This window comes from Phascolarctos cinereus, unplaced genomic scaffold, assembly GCF_003287225.1.
Source record: "Phascolarctos cinereus isolate Bilbo 61053 unplaced genomic scaffold, phaCin_HiC Scaffold_726;HRSCAF=1367, whole genome shotgun sequence".
NCBI classification, from domain to species: Eukaryota; Metazoa; Chordata; class Mammalia; order Diprotodontia; family Phascolarctidae; genus Phascolarctos; species Phascolarctos cinereus.
The window spans coordinates 343,683,137-343,703,384 of NW_027556098.1; the positions used below are offsets into that span (position 1 = coordinate 343,683,137).

Genomic DNA, 20,248 nt, shown 5'->3' on the forward strand with positions numbered 1-20,248 from the left:
TAATGTTAGATGCACAATGAATAGTTTTGAAATGCACCCCCAATGTTTCTTTGGTTATGTCTGCCTTTTTTAATTAGCACCAGCTTTAAACTCCATTAATTAAAATCCCATATGATGAGGTTGAGCAGAGAAAATTTAATGGTTAAAGACTACAAAGTGTTTCAAAATATTGACATACTTCCATATTTAATTGGGGTGGATAATTTAAGCTCATTGTGAACTCTTGCCCTACTATCTTCTAGGAATTTATGAGGCTCAGCCCCTCCAAAAAACACCAAAAGTTATTGATCCCCCTAAAGTGACTATTTAATTCAATCTAGTTTAGTAAACATTTATTAAGGGTCTTCCAACCATGTAAAGAATGAGAGGCAGCTTTGGTATTGGGTAGAGGGCCAATCTTGGCTTAAATTCCTTCAGTTCTACCAACTGTATACAATTGTACAAGTCACTTAACCTCTTAGTACCCTCAAGCAACCATGTAGTACTCTAAATTTCCAATGAGTTGCCTATTTGCTTTGGTGAAAGGAGTTTCCTCATAAAGAGTTCTCTACATCAATGAATTTATATATCCTGAGACTTCCTGCCTCCCAACTTTAGCAAGCTTTGTGCTTGGGATTTGGGGATACAGTGATGAAAAATAATATAATCCCTATCAACACAGAGCTTATAGTTTATTGGAGGTAGAGGGAATGGAGAAAGAAAACTACGATGTGGACACATAAAAGCTATAATATAAACCAGATAAGTCATAGGTATAGAGGTCCAGAGGAGTGCTATGAGAAATTTGAAGAATCACGTTCAACTGGAGAGATGAGGAAAACTTCATAAAACTCTTTTATGAAGGCCCTTCAAGGAGGGCCTTGAAGAAAGTAGGTTTAAATAGACAGAAATGTAGCAGGAATGTTTTCCAAGCAGGGCAAGATAGTAACACAGCTCGGCCAGGTTTGTAGCAGATACAAAAGAGAGTAAGGTGAAATATCACTGGATAGGTAGGTTTGAATCAGACTGTGGTCTGCAGGAGCATGTAATAGTGCTTCCGTTGGAGTTGAATTGAAGGATGCAAAGAAGCCCAGTTGAATTTGATAGTGAGAACTTGCAGTAATCTCAGCCTTGTTTCATCACTTCCTCCATCAGGGCTTCATAGTTCTGGAGTAGGGAAAGCAAAGGCAGAATGGTAGAAGTGATCCATTTGGACACTTGGTTACTGACAGGGCAGACACTGGAAGCTAGGTGGGAACAGAGGGCGTCATTGAAATGGCTAACTATAGAATCAAAAATATGAGGTAAGGAAGTGAAGACAGAAGAGGGTTCAAAGACTGAGAACCAAGGAAGAATGCAGATACATGCAGCCCCACTCACGTCGATAAGCATTTACTAAAGCCTGCTATGTACAAGGCACAATGCAAGGCACTGAGAATGCAGAAACAGAGTCTCTGCCCTAAGGGATCCGACATTCCACTTGGGGAATACAACATGTTCAGAAATAAGTAAATACAAGATAATTTGAGGAGGGAGGGAAAAGTAAGCACTGAGGAGATCAGGAAAGGATTTGTGTAGCGGGTGGCATTTGAGCTGAGCCTCTAAGGAAGCTAGAGAGTCTAAGAGGCAAAGGAATATATTCCAGGCAAGAAGAACCTGTGGAGAGAGGAGATGGGGAATCAGGGCAGATCCTTGGGGTTGACTATAATAAAGGGGAGGCAGTGTCAAGGATAGATAAATGATGGTCCAGAAAATAAGACTGTGAAGTAGTAGTCACAAGGGTAGGAGGAGAAACAACGAAGAGCCTTGTTCTGGAAACCAAGGGAGGGGCAGCTAGGTAGGGCAGTGGAGAGAGCACAGGCCCTGGAGTCAGGAGTTAAATTAGGTCTCAGACACTTGACACTTACTAGCTTTGTGACCCTGGGCAAGTCACTTAACCTTGATTGCCTCTCCAAATAAATAAATAAATTTTAAAAATTCAAAAATAGAAACCAAGAGAAGAGAGAGTGTGGTTTGTTAGAGGGCAGCCAACAATATAAGAAGCTAGAGAGAAAGACTGGATGGATGAAGGAAGGAAAGGGAAGGGAGCAAGCATTTATGTAGTGCTTTCTATGTGTCAGGAGCTTAAGAAAATATTATTTCATTTGATCCTCACAAAAATCATGCAGAATAAGTTCTGTATTAAGCCCACTCTGCAGATGAACAAACTAGGGCAAGCAGAGAGTAAGTTGCCCATGGTCACACAGCTAGTAAGTGTGTCTATGGCTGAATTTGAATTCAGGTCTTCCAGACTCCAGGCCAACACTCTATCCATTGTTCCATCTAGCTGCACCTATATTAGGGTTGAGGAAAGACCACCGGTTTGGTAAGAAAGAGGCAGAGCCCTGCTGCTGTGCCTGGCACATGGTAGGAACTTAATGAATGTTTGTTGGTTGATTTTTTTTTTTTAAAGAATATGTCAAGGGGAGAGATGAAGAAAAACATGAAGTGTGATCAGACGAGGAAAAATCAGAGTTTGGGAACTTAGAAGTGAGGCACTTTGTGGTACTAGTGAGCTGTAAGGTGACCACTCCTGTGGGTGATTGAGGTGGCATGGTCATCAAGGTCGCTAGAGGAACTGATTGTGTTGTAAAAATCATTGGTGTGAACACTAAGGTCAGAGGACTGAGGTCCCCTTCTCACAACTACATGACCTGTGTGACCTTGGGCAAAGCACTTTACCTTCCTGGGCCTCAGTTTCCCCATATTTGAAGGAGGAGACTGGACAGATGGCCTCTGAAGTCTCTTCAAATTCTACATCTATGATCCTCTTTTCCTAATTTATGGAGGGTGACTGTAGCAGTTGCTGTGAAGGTCATACTTGAAGGCAGGTATGGATTAAACTGGAAGAGGTGAGAGAGTGCTATGGTAGTCTCCAAATGGCAATGCCAGTGATTGAGAGGGTAATGTCATCAGAAGCAATGAACTTCATTGGAAGAAGTAGTTCAGTGGTGGTGACAAACCAAGGGATGGGAAATGACTGTGAAATATGGTAAAGTGGAAAAGCCACTTTCCATTCAAATCTCACTGCTGACACTTGACTGTGGGACTCTAGACAAGTCACTTAACATGCCTGGGCCTCAGTTTCCTCATTTGTAAGAATCAGGGATAGACTGGATTGGTTTCTGGTTTCAGCTCTAGATGTATGATTCTATGAACACAAGAACTACACTGATTTTTCCTCCTGCACCTATAGTAGGGAAGAGGTGGGTTACAAAAATAAATAAATAAGAGCAGCTGGCATGATAGAGGGAGGTAAGCAGGGGTGTGCTGGAGTCACCTCTTGCTCTCTAATACTTTCAACTTAACTAGTGACATTAGGAAATGAAAGATCAAAAGAAGACAGAGGGAATGGAACTTTTAGGAGAAGCCCCTCTCTTTTATTACTGAAACTATTCCACTGAGTTTCTTTTCTATTCAGACTGAGCACCCACCTCTGCCACACTTCTTTTCTTTTTTCTGAATGTGATATGCTGTCAGAAGCAAGTGACAGGACATCGAAAATTTGTCTGTCTGGGTCTACTTATATTTTAATTTGCTTTTTCTTTCAGAGTGAATCAAACTTCAGGAAGCCAGGGAAGTAGTCAGGTTGGAAGGAGAGAAGCTGTGTGAAACAAGTTTGTTGTTTATGGAAAATAGGAAAGCACCAATACCAGTGTGGAATGGGTCCAAAGAGCTAGGAGGGTGCATTATTTACTAAAGAGTTTGGGTTCCATATAATGAGAACAAAGAAGTCACTAGGTCTTTAAAATTGACTGTCTATAATCCTAGTAGGTCTATTTAAGGAGCAAATAAATTAGAATTAATTAAAGTGACTATGCCAGAAATATTGGATGGCTAATTTTAATTTGAAGATGAAAAGAGCTTTTCATTATTATGTAACAGTTGTCTGACCTTCCATTGGTTCCATTATTTGTGGGTAAGATTATTGCCCGCCCTATAATATTTCATATTCCAAATCAATTCCAAATGTTACATAAATCATACCAAAATACCCAAAATGGAATTAGAAAACTCAGGTTTTTAAAATTAGTGAGTTTAGCTAAAATCTAGCCTTCTGAGAATAATCTGATCATCTATTCGACAATACTTATTGAGTACATGAGTTAGTGGGAAGTAGTAGAGAGACAAAAAAGAAAAAAAAGTATCACTAAAAGGTCAAAAATACGTAGAAGAAAATCAAATGTTTAGGAGGTGATACAAACAGGGCAGTTTCATTACTACTGTGTTAAGCTTAATATACACTTTAAAAAACCAAACTATGTGTCAGAAATTCCTGGCTTCATATACCATCTTTTTTTGGTCTTCTTTGTACTTTGTAATATTGACATGTGCTGATGATTTTTTAAGTTCATAATAAAAAGTTTAAAAAACAATCAAGCACTTGCACTGTGCTCAAGGCATTATGGAGAACAGAGATTACGTTGAACACCAGAGAATTACATTAGGTGCTGGGAAAACGATGATGAGAAATAACACAGTTCCCTCCCTCAAGGAAGTCATGATCCATCCAATAGTGAGCTAATGCATATACATAAATAATTATAATAAAAGTTAGAATTTGCTAAGTACATTATTGAGGTCAATATTCAGGAAGGTAAGGATGACTTCTGGCTGGGGGTAGGAGTGGGGGGGGCAGCGTGACAGACAGGCTATAAATAAGACACCCCTTGGCATTGCTATCCTTGCTATCTACTAGCATTGCAGTAATTCTCAGAAAGTAAATATTCATGCTTCATTCTAATAAATCCAATACTGTTTGCCTGAACCTAATTATTGGTCTGGTAAGAATTCAGTGATGGTTAATAAAATGCGTCAGCTTTTGTAAAATGGTCCTTTGAGGAAAGGAGGTCTCTGAACATAAATCACTTGTCATTAATAATAATGTGTGCATGGGTATATGCACTGTGGCTGTATGTATATGAGTTGATCAGTGAATACAAAGCTGAGACACCATGTTAAACAAATGTTTGCAACATAGGATAGTGTCACCTTCATATATGAATGCATTCTATTCCTGCTTGTCTCACAGAACCTTTTGCCAATTATATTCAAGCTTCAGAAGTCTCTATGAGTTATCTGTACCAATGAATATTGAGTTTTAATAAGTCACCTTATTTTTTATTTTCATCTTCTGAGCAGTTTGGTCTATGCCCCATTTGGCATTTACCTTAGGAATTAGGAATAGTTGAAAAAACTGTTGGTAGCTGAAGCCTGGGAAATGGCAGGCTTGGATAAGGGATGTTTGGGTCCTTTAATTTTGTCAAGATGAATTTAGTTTCTAGTTAAGGCAAACAATCTAGGTCTAGGGCCTTAGAACTAGAAACTACCTAATGTCAGAATTTAAGCAACAAGAGATCTTGGCAATATTGGTGGTATTTAATCAACCATTTATTTGTTGGTTAGTGCAAATCTCAAAAGAATAGAGACAAGAAGGAGAATTAATGTTTTTTTTCTGTCCAGAGATTCAGTTGACTTTGAATCTGTCTTAGTTTCCTTATCTCTAAAATGGTGATTGTGAAAGTGGGGGAGGAAGAAGAGTTGAATTATAAAATCTCTGCAGTTCCTTCTAGATCTACAATTCTCTAACCTCATTATTATATTACCAGAAGACAACTTTGATTAAAGTTCTACTTCAGTTTGTTATAATGATATGGAAGTAACCTGGGGATGTCAAAGGTTCTGCCCATAAAGCTTATATAAGTTATAGCAGGTTGCACCCAGTGGGAGAGAGTTAAAGGGAGAGCCTAGCAGTGAAGCATGTGTGTGTTGTCCAATGACCAACCTGACCAAATTCAGAAAGGCACGTGACAAGGCCTTTGGTCACCAGGTAATGATTGAGACAGTGAGGGGTAGGGATGAATAGGCATTCATAATCAGCCCACTAAGGCAGGGGGAAGGGCTTGGGAGCTTGTATTCTATGTCACTGTCATATTGAAATAGTACAATTGAGGAATTACCATGTTCTGTAGTTAGTTATCAGAGAAATAAATGAATCCAGTTATTTTACATTTTGATAAAGGGCTATAAGACTCTAGTGATTTTCTCTAAGTTCCTTTCCAGCTGTAAAATTCTGTATTTCCATGTAAAATGCTATATTTCAATATCTAAAAGCCACTTTATGTAGCATTCAGATAACATCAAGTTACACTTAGGCAGCCTCATCATGTGTACATTTGTGAGAAGTTTTCTCTAGCCATCAAGAGACTGGCAAATAAGAAGTACATACACACACACACACACACACACACACACACACACACACATATATACATGTTTTATATATATGTATATATTATCATACTGGGTACTTATGGAGACTTTTCAGTGAAAAAAAAAATAATGATCTGTAATAAGCCCATCATCAGTATACTAACAGGCCATGGATACATTTAAGACCTCAAGTGAAATGTACTCTTTTTCATCTGTTCTTGGACACAATTTCCCCTCCAATTGTGCATAGTTCATGTAAATGGAAAAGATATCCAGTTGGAAAAAAATGTAATAAACAAAAGAAGACACAAAAAAGTCTCTTCTCCTTCCCAAATTTCAGACATAGAGCTGGACTATTCGATGAAATTGTTCTGACTTCCTTTTCTGCCAATTCCTATTCATTCTTAACTTTGGAAGAGTTCCGTTAACTATACAGCACAATAAATCGATGTCAATCACACCTAGGAGAGCTTGGTTAATACTAGCCATTGTTGAAACAGTTTGGATAAATTCCATCCTTAGTTTAATAGGCTAAGCCCTGCTATTAACTTAGATTCAGTTTAGGAAAAGCACTATTACTGCCCTCCAGCCATTCTAACTAATCTTAAATGTCTTTCACTAGTACTTCACCACATTCCTTCTTTCACCCCTGAAGCTCCCCAGAACTTTGCCAGTTTCTCTCTGTGATGTAACCTGAGAGCGTTTCCTTAATTTGAGTTACATTTTTATATAGCAAATGAGCACTGAAGTTTCTTTTTTTTAACTTTTTTTTTTAATAGGAGGTAAAATCATCTTCCACTTTGGGCCTGTGAAATTAGTGGAGTGTTCCAAAAAACAAAAAACAAGGCACTCTCTAAATGAAGTCCTAAACTACTAGGTATGTGGCACCATCCAAGGCATTTTAAAGGGTTACATGAGAAAGAGTAGTTACAGTCTTTCCCATTGAAGAGGTTATGATCAAGGTTATAGACAAATAACTCCTGTTTTCAAGTCTGTAGGCATGTGAACCATGGGCAAGGTATCTAACCTATCTCAGCCTCACTTTTCTTATCTTCAAAGTGGGTGCAGCTATCCTCGGAGGGTTGTAATAAGGATAATATATATAAAGTCTTATGCAAACTTTAAAGGGCTATATAAGTGTTAACTAATATTATTATAGGCAGTAATCTGTACTTTTAAAGAGTTTTTCCAGGTCACTGAGATCACAGATTCATTGTCTTATTGAAGGACCACACAATTTAGCACTTGGTTTTTCTATTGCTTTGTTCTTTTATTATTTAATATATCTTAGACATTTACTAGCTGTGTGACCTTGAGCGAGTCACTTCACGCTATTTGCCTCAGTTTCCTCATCTGTAAAATGAGCTGGAGAAGGAAATCATAAAGATACCCCAGTATCTTTGCCAAGCAACCCCAAATGGGGTGGCAAAGAGTTGGACACTACTGAACAACCACAGCAGTGATGTTTTTATACACTAGAAGAGTAGCATGGTGCAGTTAAAAGAGAGCAGAGTTGGAAACTAGATCCCAACAGTTCCTAGCTGTGTGACTCTGAGCCTCATCTGCAAAAGAGGCAATATAAGGATTATTGTTAAAAATCCCACAGTGCTTTTGTAGAGAAAGCTTTATGTATACCAGTATTATGTAAATGCAACTTTAAAAAATAGTAGCTACTCAGATTCTTACTTAGCTAATTTTAGTCAGAGGTTGGGGGAGATGGCAAAAAGTATCATGAGATGAAATGCTACTTTGTTAGAAAAGTCAGCATGGAGAAGATGAATTTTGAGCCATATTTTCAAAAAATACCATTGATTAACTTCTTTTATGTCCCTTTTGCACAACTGAAGAGCTTGGGAAACAATTTAAATTGCATAAGGAAAGGGGTAATTTAATATCTATTTTTTAGCTTCCTTTTTTTCCTTTTCCGTAATTGCCAAATGCTTTCTAGTAATTTTGTGAATGAGTGAATTGCCACTTGATAAAAGCATAACTAATTCCCACATCATCTAGTCACACAAGTGTGTATTGATTCTCATTTCCCCCTATTTTGCAATATCTGGGGACTTTAATGGTATTCACAAAATCGTCAGGCCCAATTACCAAACTGTGCTGCTATCCCCCCCGGATCACAGCGTAGCTGATGTTAGGGAATTCCCTATAGGAGAGTAGAGTTCTTCTTCAGTAATGAGGCTGCCATTTCTAATCAAAGGAATATCCAAGCGAAGAGCAGATTTGAGTTACAGCCCCAATCTCCAACAGATTGTGTGAGCTCATTTCCCACAGTCAGTTCAAAAGACCAGACAAGGATTTAGAAAACTGTGTTTGATTTCCTTTTGTCACTGTACAATTATCCAATTTTAGATCCATCACTAGCTCCTGCCTTTTTTGTGTACCAGATATATACAGGGCACCTCCATAGTCTGTATATGTTTCTGCTTGGAGTGTTAAAGGGCCACCTTCTTTCCCTTACAGTACTTCCCCCCCAACCCAGCTGCTTACATGAGAAGTCATTTTCCAGGCTTTTCTGATTGGTGAGCTTTCATCTTACCTTCCTTGGATCGAAGCCTTCATTTAATTTCTTTAGGGAAGTCATAAACCCTCTCTCCAGGGTTCTTATCTTCTCTCATTAGAATGTAAGTATCTATCTGTCTATCTACTTTCTACTTATCGACCTGGCTATCATCTATCATCTACCTGTCTATCATCTAGCTATCATTGTCTGTCATCAATTTATCCATCTTTCTACTCGTCTACCTGTCTGTGTATCTATCTCTCTTTCTACTTATCTGTCTTTCTATTGCCTATTATCTACCTCTCTCTCTCTGTATTTATCTGCCTGTCCATCTATTATCTACCCATCTATCAGTTTATCTATCATCTTCCTCTCTATCTTTCTACTTAACTATCATCTATCATCTACCTCTCTATCTGTCTGTCCATCTATTATCTACCCATCTGTCAGTTTATCTATCATTTCCCTGTCTATCTATCCATTTCTTTATCTGTTCTTTTTTATCTACCCATCTTTCAGTTTATCTATTATCTACCTGTCTGTCTGTCTATCTATCTATCTATCCTTCTATTATCTACCCATCTGTCACTTTATCATCTACTTGTCTATCTATCTATCTATCTATCTATCTATCTATCTATCTATCTATCTATCTATCCTTCTATTATCTACCCATCTGTCACTTTATCTATCATCTACTTGTCTGTCTGTCTATCTGTCACCTATCTACTTAACTACCAATTTGTGTTCATCTTTTTTCCATTTGAAATTCTTCAGTATATCTTTCTTCACAATCTGAGGCTGGTTAAATGCAATTCATTTTTGAAAATTTTAAAACAGTTTCTAGATTATTATATGAGACTATGAAAATATTTAGCACCCAAATTTTTAGGGAGGAGGGGGAATTCTGAACAGACACTTACATGAAGAAAAAAATCAATTTGTTTCCGTCTTCAGACATACACATTTTAAATATACGTTCCAGCCCACAGTAGATAAAATCTTTTGCCAAGAAGAATTGGTTAGTGTCTGTTTTGTCAAAGTGCCATAGTAGGAAAACAGTTCTTAAAGAAATGTAACTCAGGTGATTTAGCTCATTCATAAAATAAGATTAACTGGTAAGATGAGAACAGAGATTTATAAAAAGTCTTGGTATACAAAGCTGAAATGCAGGTGGCTTCTGTGTAGCAGCTAAGCTTGGTGCCTACTCCACAGGCATGTAACTAGAGGTTCTGAAAACGGACCCCATGCTTGTCACCATAGAGTTACAACTGCAACCTTCTCCTTAGAGTTTGAATGAAGGACTTACATTCAGTGTTAAGCAAAATTAAGACAAAGGCAATGAATGTTTTTCCTAGAGCAACTAAGCTTTTAAACTCTGAATTTTAACTGTCAGTGCTGCAGCTTAACCTGCGTTCATGTGTGTAACAATAACACAGTGCCCTTCTGAGGCATTATCTGATCCATTATCATCAGAGAGGAAGGACAAGGTAATGGAAGATCCAGCTCTGCCATTTGCTATCCAGAACAGACACCTTGGGCAAATCACATCTCTAGGCTTCAGTTTTTCTATATATAGGATGAAAAAGTTGGAATTAATTTCCCTGGTCTCTTCCAGATTTAAAATTCCGTGATTCCATTAGTAGGCCATATAAATTGAAATGATTTTTGCAATCATGATAGCACACTTGCCTTGATCAGACCACCCATTGCTTTGGTGGAGGTTATTTCACTTCCCTGGGCCTCAGTTTACCCATCTGTAAAATGGAGGAATTAGATTGGATGCCTCTGAGGGCCCTTCTAGTTGTAGATATCTGATCTTATGATCCATCCATGCCCTTTCCTACTTGTGGCATATACTTTCAAGGGTAGGTGTTTTCTGGGGCTGAGTAATCAAGTGAAGCTAACTGGTGTTTATAGGCAGTTGTGACCTTGGCCTCATTATCATGAGATTCTAACCATCTGAGTTAATTGTCCATCGCAATGTGCAGACAGGGAGGGAAGTGGGGCACACAGCTTAAATGGTAGTGGTGCATGGAGAAGTCTGGGATGTTGCAAAATTGATGAAGCATGAAGTCCTTCACATCCTCTCCTTTTCTACTTCTCTAGGCCCCCTCTTCCTTTGTAACAGATATTTAGTTAACCAAGATCAGGTTCTTGCTGCAATCAGCTCTAGAGTCTACCTTTCCGGAACCCTTGTTTTGGAGAGAGTGTTTCTACTCATTGTTCTCTTTTTGAGACAATCAGGGTTAAGGACTTGCCCAGAGTCACACAGGTAGCAAGTGTCTAAGGCTGGATTTGAAATCAGGTCCTCCTGACTCCAGGGAAGGTGCTCTATCCACTGTACCACCTAGCTGCTCCCCAGGAATCCTCTTCTTAAAGAGGCTAACCTTTTGTTATTCCATGAGCCATTTAAACCTTTATGAAGAATCCAGCAAGAGTTGACTTGAGTTTCTCCCTTCTCTTCCCTCCCCCCCCCTTCCAGGTGCAACAACTAGAATAGTCTGGTTAATTCCAGATACAGAGAGAAGTGGGGTTAGCCAGATTTGGTCCTTAGCTTTTTTGGTTTGGGAACCTTTGTTAAAATTTGAGTAAAAGTGTTTTTATTCCATATGGATAACTGTGGCTTTGTTTAAAATGAGTTCTTGAAAAAGGCATTAAAAAAATAAAAATAAAACAAACTTGGAGGCATGTAGAAAAATTTATAGTTTTTTCTAGATTCTTAATTGGCTGATTCTTTCCCATGTGACTCCAAATGGGCTTGGGGCGCGTGGGTAGGAGACAACTCCTGAGCCAGAGCCAGCTGAACCTGGCAGAGTTCCATCATTCCATAACATCCAGGAACACAGACCAATGAAAGCAAAACTTCCAAGGTTTGTAAAATTTAGGACTCGAACTGATTCACCTTAAGGCAAGTAGAGACTGGACTAGAGCATGTAGTTTTCTTTTGCTGTACCCTTGGCAAAATTTGATAATTAGTTAACTGTTTATAAGGTGCTTTGGGCAATCTTAGAACCAAAGTGTGGTTTGTTAACTTTTTTTTAACTTTTTGATAAAGCTAGGTGAAAGTCATACATAACCCATGTCTACAGAAATTTTAGTGGTACACTGCTTGGGTAGATTCTTTAATTATTTCCCAGACAGAGCATCTCGCTAAATTCTCCTCTTTACCCTACAGGATCCACATAATGAAATAAAGTGAAAGTGAACAGTAAGTGAATAAATAAAGTGAAAGTGAATAAATCTCCTTGGCCCCTACCTGACTCTCAAAAATAGGTACATCCCCTCCCCTACTCAACTGGAAAGTCCAGTAAAGCCCTGGGGTTTGTGTTTTTTGCTTTCTCAATGAGTGGCAGAGAAGGAAGGGAGAAAATTCAGAACTAAAAATAAAATAAAATTTAACCTAAAGACATCTTTTATAAATCATAATATAATGAAAGATTGCATTCAATTATAAAGAAAAAGACCTAGGGAAAATGAAACCCCTTTCTAAACCAACAAAGCAAAATGCCTAGACTAGACCTGTGATTTTATTGGTATAGGGAATTCCTTATGAGGAAACTCATTCTCTTAGCACTTATTACAATGCCTAGCACAAAGTAGGCACTTAATAAATGCTTATTGACTGACTGATCTCTTTATCAATGCAGATCTGCAATTTAGAATCTTAGAGAGTGGCTTGGGGGTACTGAGACACTAAATTATTTACCCAAAGTCTAGGGTAAGGCCTTGAACCCCAGGTCTTTTCGACTCCTCTAAAACAGTAAAAACAGAAGCAAAAAATAGAGCAGGACCGATAGGGTCATAGCACACATACACACCTTAGCCTCCCCATCCGTCTTTTGAAGGTTTTTGCCTTTTGGACCAATCAGAGGTTGCCCTTAGGTGTCAAAGATGTCACTGGGTGCTGCAGGTAGAGGTAGGTGTGATGTTATAAGGAACAATCAGAAAGAGACCTGTTGCTTTGGTTTCTCTAAATGAGTATCTTTTCCTTTGTCAAGAAAATGAGGTTAATATATACATATCATTTACCCCCTTCATGGATGCATTGCTGGAATTAATTAACTAAAAGTCTGTAAATTTACTTGAGCTTTTAAGAGAAAGATGCCATTTAAATATAATTTACTGTGCAGATTGTATCTCACATGTCAAACATGCATGGTTAACTCTATGTCTTACATGTAAGTTATGTCTTCCTTCAGGTTATAAAGATGAAAATCCCTCAATCGACCTTCTTTCTTTGACCCAACAGTACAGTGGAGATTTATGAAGCAATGTGCAGCATGAGAGGGCAGAAAATATTCTGGGCACAGATAATGTCTTGTGAATGCAGGTTCAGTTGGGTGTCCAGGGAGACTAGGGCCTCCCTTCCAGTTTGTCTGTTTCTCTCCTGTTTTCTGGAATATTTTCTCTGGGGTCATCATAAGGATTTGGTAATAGAAGGAGACAAGTAGACTTTTCATTTCTGTTTTATTGCCAACCTCTCCTCCAGAGGTGTCAAACACCAGCCTGCAGAAGCACAGGGCCCATGACACTCCTTTTTGAGGGCATCTTGAATCAGATTAATATGCAATTGAGATTTTAATATGTGCTTTGTCATTCATTTGTCTTCAGTTGTGACCCCATCTGGGGTTTTCTTGGCAAAGATACTGGAATGGTTCGCCATTTCCTTCTCCAGCTCCTTTTATAGATGAGGAAACAGAGGCAAACGGGTTTAAGTGACTCATCCAGGGTCACACAGATACTAAGTGTCTGAGGCCAGATTTCAACTCAGGGAGATGAGTCTTCTTGAATTTCAGGCCTGGAGCTTTATGCACCATGGCGCCACCTAGCTGCCCCATCAATGGTTTAAGAGGGAAAGAGTTTTAAAAGCAGGAAGCTTTTAAGGAATGCAAATTCTGGAAGTACTCGGCTTATGAAGCTTTTAAGAAAACATTCCCACTTCCTTTGTTTGTCAGTCAAGAGGCAAAGGATTTTAATGTGGGCCAAAGGGTGTACGTACTACCTTAGGAATGCAAAAGTCCTCAAAAGGGGCCATCCAACTCTGTTCCCCCCTACTCCGGATTATTCCACCAGTCTTTTGGTGCAAAGGGAGATAGAGATTGGATTGTAATTTATTCCCTTTTCACAATTTGACTGTTCATGGAACAGTCTTTTCTGAAATTTGGAGATAGTAGAACTAGGTTTCACATGGTTTAACACTGGTTGGTTTCTGGCTGTTTCCATATCCCACTTAGCCTGACACCCACTCCCCAAACTAATTACAGTATAATAGACATTCTGGTCACATGAAGAGTCCTGTGCTCCTCAGTGGAGGATATAACTATGTTAGGTGTGGTTACTGCCACTTCTAGCCAGACTGCGAATTTACTTATCAGCCTTTGGGAGGCTGGGATCCCCATACAAAGGAAAAGAGCTGTATTTTTTTTTTTCTTTTCAGATGAGTAGGGACTGAAGTAGAGATTATGATTCTGGCAGAAGAGGAGCTCCTCTGGAAAGGCATATACAAAACAGCCCTAGGGGAAAAGTCCTAACAATAACTCCATAAAAGGAGACTTTTTAAGGGTCTCAGCTGATCCATATTTTTAGAAAACTGTTTTGACTCAGCCTGCCTGACTGCAATAGCAATGTCAGAAACAGCAGTGAAAGGGAAATAAACATGGTTTTGTGATCTTTATTTTTATGCCCCTCATGAAGCTTAGGGTGGTGCAAATCATGTGTGACAGCCTTTGATTAGCAACTGTTTCTCTCTTCTCTGATCAGAGACATTTATCTGAAGTATTACTGCTTATGCATCCCAAATGGACACATCCAATCTGATGTTGGGAAGAATTTACCTGTAGAGAGCACTTTGTCTTCCTTCCTCCCAGAAGGCTGTTCTGGTGTGAAAGTGGGATGGGCTTCCACTATGCAGAAGGAGAGAATTGGAGCTCTTAGAGTCTGGATGGGCACCTGAGAATGTTGTAGAAATGGTACAAGTTGGAATGAAAGGTCTCTGATGTTCCTTTTGATGGGGTGTGGCCCAAGCTGAGGTCTTCAACCCTTGCCCCAAAGGGAATCTGGCTCCCCTTTTGTCTACAGGCCCCAGCCCCTCATCTCCCTTTGAAAGCCTTAGCCTACCTTTTAATCTCATTCAGATACCTTTCAGTTCCTTCATTATCTATTCCCATTGTCTGTTCAATCTCTTAGACTTTCCAATCTCTGGGAATTCTCACCCTGACCCTTTTCCCAGACCCTTTTTCCAGACCATTTTCCCAGACCCTTCCCTGGTCACCTAAAGTATATAAGATCTACCCTGGCTCTCACTGGGGCTGAGAATCTCAAGCTCAAAAGGCTGAGAACCTCTCATGCTGTCTTTACCGGAGTCACCCGGCTGAGAATCTCAGGCCTGCAAGGCTGAGACTTTCTCATGCCCACCTGTCCTTAAGGGCATCACCTGGCCTATATGTTTTATCACTAATAAACTTTTCCTCTGGCTGAAAAAGATTTGAGTTGAATTCTTTCAGACAGGGCCCGGTACCGCGATCTTGGGGTCCAAGCAGCACCCCAAAAGTCCTAGACCTCTTCACTTTCAGCAATGAGACTCTATGATTCCAAATACATGAGTCTAAATCAGACCTGGGAGAAGGTCCAGAGTGACCTTTGGCCAGAAAACCAAATCATCGCCCACAGTCAGGAGAATACAGGATTTTGAGTCTCATTTAGAAAGATAGTGTGCAAGGCCCTTGAAATACTGGCTTTGTAGATAGGAGTTGTTGTTTAGTCATTTCAGTTGTGTCTGACTCTTTGTGACTCCATTTGTATTTTTGTTGTTGTTTTGTTTTGTTTTTGTATTTTGCATTTACTGGAGTGGTTTGCCATTTCCTTCTCCAGCTCATTTTACAGATGAGGAAACTGAGGCAAACAGGGTTAAATGACTTGCCCAGGATCACACAGCTAATAAATGTCTGAAGCCAGATTTGAACTCAGGAAGATGAGTCTTCTTGATTTCTTCCTGTTTTCTGACTTCAGGCCAGGCAATCTATCCACTGAGCCACCTAGCTACCCTTGTAGGCATATATTCAGATGTTAATATCAAGTGCTTTCTATTTCCCTACTCAGAAATCTCTAATGGTTCTCCATTGTTTGTGGAATAAATTCTAATTCCTTAGCCTGCTTGTCAAAATGTTCTGTACTCTGGCCTCGGTATACTTTTACCTAGCTGCTCCCTTAACCACATTCTATGCTTAAGACAAGCTGATCTACAGATCACTGTTTGATGAATGTGCCTTGTAAAATGTATGAGTGAAGCAAACATAGCTTTTTGCTATTCCTGTATGAAGTTTTCGTTCTTTTCTAATGGTTCATGTGTGTTTCATTATCAGTTTAAATTTAATCATGGCAACTTGGATGCTCAGTGGATAGAGTTCTGGACTTGGAATCAGAAAGACCTGAGTTCAAATCCTACCTCTGTCACTTACTAAGCTGTGTGGCCTAGGGTAAATCATTTCACCACTCAGCTTTAGTTTTCTCATTTGTAGAATGAGGATAATAATAGCACATATTTCACAGGGTTGTTTTGAGGATTAAATGTAATAATATTTGTAAAGTACCTTTCAAATCTTAAAGTGATATATAAATTATCATTATCATTGCTATTATTGTTATTATCATTAATGATTTGGTAAAAATCATAGCTTCCCTCAATCTATTTTCAGCCTTTAGGGCTTATTGTTTGGGAAAAGCTTGTGTTCTGACAGTGCTCAGGTGAGGAATGGGGTTGCTCTCGTGGTTTCTTCACACCTTTGTCTTCCCGGTGGCTTCAATATAGGACTCAATTTCCCTTCCTTTCACTTCTTCTGTCACTCCTGTAAGTTTATTAAAAACCATCTTCCAAAAAGGACCCACATGTACAAAAATATTCATAGCAGCTCTTTTTGTGGTGGTAAAGAATTGGAAAGTGAGAGGATGCCCATCAATTGGGGAATGGCTGGACAAGTTTTGGTATATGAATGTGATGGAATACTATTGTGCTATAAGAAATGATGAACAGGCTGACTTAAGAGAAACCTGGAAAGACCTGTATGGTCTGATGCTGAGTGAAGTGAGCAGAACCAAGAGAACATTGTACACAATAACAGCCATGTTGTGTGATGACTAATATTGATAGACTTAACCCTTCTCAGCAATACAAGGATCTAAGACATCTCCAGAGGCCTCGTGATGGAAAATGCTATCCACATCCAAAGAAAGAACTATAAAAGTTGAATTGCTATTTTTTTTTCTCTTCTGTTTAGTTTTGTTTCCTCTTTCTGATGGTTCCTCCTATTGGTTTTAATTTTTACTTACAACACCACTAATGTGAAAATACGTTTAATAGGAATGTAAATATATAGCCTATATCAGATTGTGCGCAGTCTTGGGGAGGGTGGTGGGGAGGAAGGGGGAGAAAAATTTTAAACTCAAAAGCATATGGAAGTAATTATTGATAAATCAAAATAAATTAATAAAATAAAAAAAATAAAGAAAAAGACATCTTCCACATTGAGCAGGGAGTGGGAGCTTTATTTGCATTTGCTTATAGTAATATTTTATGTTTATTTGAACATCTTATCACTACAAAATGTTCAGCCATTGTCTTTCTACCTAATGTTTTGAGATACTTTAATGCAGAGGTGTCAAGCTTGAGCCCTATGGTTCTCCAGCAGCCCCCCAAACACCCCAGTGTGGACAGAACCAGATTAAAATGTAATTTGGAAATAAAATAAAAATGCATTATGACATAGATGATGTTTTGAGTTTGAGACCACTGCTTTAAAAAAACCTTTTAAAAAGGAACAAATTGTGATTGTCTTAATAGTCTGTAGAACAATCAAACTGGATGGAAACAGAGACCCCATAGTGCTTTGGAAACTAGTCAGGAAATGTACATTGGATGACAGATGGAAATGTGAAAAGTTTCAGTCATCCTTGATATTTCTGAAGGAAAGGGAGAAAGAAAATAATTTTAACTATCTTGAAAGAAATGCTTCCAAATTATTTTCTGTCAGCCATTCCAGATGGCCTGACACTTCTCTACTGGAGTTGATGTCATCTCTTAAGTATCTGAGGCGAAAAAAGGGAGTCTACTTTCTTGATGTTCTAGGGTATGGATCAAGGAGAGATTCTCTAGAGCCATGTGTTTTAGATGGTGCCACCTGTGCTATCTGACTCACTGTCTATTTCAAAACACTTATACAGTGTGCAAACTCTAGGATTTTTAAAAAACACATGAAAGAATAAAAAGTTTTCATACATATATTTGTACATATACAAACAATAAATATCTTAAAATGAAATGTTTCCTAAGTTTAATGTTATTTTCTAGAAAACATTTTGTAAAACTGCTGCTTGTTAGTTAAAGAAACAAGATAAATTGCTGTAGAATTTTACTATAGAACATATAATTTTCAGCTTTTCAAGGGCAGTGAACCGGAGGACAAAGGGCCAATTTTCTTGCTGCCTTTATCCCAGTTTAATTCTTTGCTCTTCAACTTTCCTGTTGGTAAACTAGAAATACTAATAGTGACTTCTTGTTGGTTTTTTTTAGGCAATTGAGGTTAAGTGACTTGCCCAGGGTCACACAGCTAGTAAGTGTCAAGCGTTTGATCTGAGGTCAAATTTGAACTCAGGCCCTCCTGACTTCAGGTTGCTCTATCCCCTGCACCACCTAGCTGCCCCGACTTCTTATTTTTTTATAAGGTTGGCAGCAATGATTTAATTCAACAAAAACTTATTAAGTATCTTCTACATGATAGAATTCATACTTCTGTGTGTACTGGGGATTCAGAGTTAAAAACTAAGTAGTGCCTGCCCTCAAGGAGCTTACATTCTTCTGGTGAGATTCAGCACATAAGTATGTAAATATAATGTATTTATAATGTCATATAAGATGATTTTGAGAGGGCAAGAGTGTCAGCAACTGGGAAAATCAGGAACAACTTTATGGGGGAAATAGAATCTGAGCTGGGCTTCAAGTCATTGTGGGTATGGGGACCACTAGTGCAAAGGCACAGACTTGGGTTCATTAATCATGTAATGTATAAGAAACTGAAGGAAAGAGTATCCTAAGAAATTCATCATCATACTGATGGTCAGTTAAATATTGCTTATGTTACATTTACAAAAGTATGGAAGCTCATTTAATAAATCTAAGTATCTTAGGTTTTCAAATTGTTGACTGAGATAAAATATGTAATGTCCTTGATATATCAATTGATGGAAAGCACTTTTCTAAACTTAGAAGTTTATCCCTGTCTTATCAAATGCTGGATCCACGGTTCCACCTAGCTGCCTCTAGTGCAGAAGAGGCTGTTTTGGGGGGTGGCGGGTTTAGTGGAGATCCTCCTTCCAGCTAGACAACTTTGGGGATGCTGTAGACAGGATTCTTGATTGGTTATGGCTTGGTCTAAATAATTTCTGAGCTTCCTTCTTATTGTGAAAGTCTGAGAAATGTCAAAGGCGCTATAAGGACCAAAAATCATGGTCATTTATACTCTGACACATCTCTTTACAAGGTGAGTGTTTTTTTTTTCTCAAGTGAATATGTTTAATATCATATCCTTGGTTAGCATGGGGCACAACAGTGAAAAAACAAGTCACTGGTTTGATTAGGCTATGACAAAATTTGTTCAGAGCCTTCAGTGAGAAGCTGAAGTAAAACATAGCAATTGTGGTAGGGAGCATTGTTGAGAAAATATCATTTGAATGAAAGACCAGTTTCTGTCCCACCCTCCCATGTTGTGTCTCCAAACAGGCTTTATCCCAGGTTTGAAAATGAAATACTCGCTAAACACTGCCAAATTTTTAGAATGCATCAAATACCAGATCTGTTCTGGGCTCAGCTGCCTGTCCTAACAGCCTCTATTAAAACAGATCTGAGGAGCGACTGTTTTAAAACAGATATGTCTTGTGATAAAATGGGGTGCCAAGAAAGATTCTTCCCTAAGCTCTTTCTCCATTGGACTCCAGTTGAATCTTAGGAATCAGCACCTTTTCAGAAGTGACCTGCTGAACCCTGCCCCTATATTCTAAAGCTCCCTTCTTACCATGACCTATTCAACAGGGTCTCTTAGCCTTTTTTTTATATCATTGACCCTCTTGGCAGTCTGGTAAAGCCTATGAACCCCCTCTGCAGAATAATATTTTTAAGTGCATTAAAAAATATCAAATGATTACAAAGGAAACTGATTATGCTGAAATAAAATTTTAAAGATATTTTTTAGAAAGAAGTTTACAGACTTGTTAAAAGGTTAATGGTTAACAAATTAAGAATCTTCAATTTATAGGAAAATTATTGAGCCAACATATCTCCGTACTTGGATAAATTCATGACCCATTGTTGTGTATGATCCTAGGTGTAGATTGTAGCCCATTTACATTGTCTCATTCGGTGTGATTCTTGTCCAACGTACTACTGTAAAACCTCCAGCAGAGATCTATATTTTTGCTGTCTTCCACAGTACTCACCTTTTTGTTGAAGTCACC

General features: G+C 38.6%; 1 protein-coding gene across 2 annotated transcripts in view; it reads left to right on the top strand.

The window, feature by feature from the left end:
• The window catches only part of LHFPL6 (LHFPL tetraspan subfamily member 6), a 277,506-nt gene that overhangs the window by 201,427 nt on the left and 55,831 nt on the right, over nt 1-20,248 (top strand). The window lies entirely within an intron of this gene.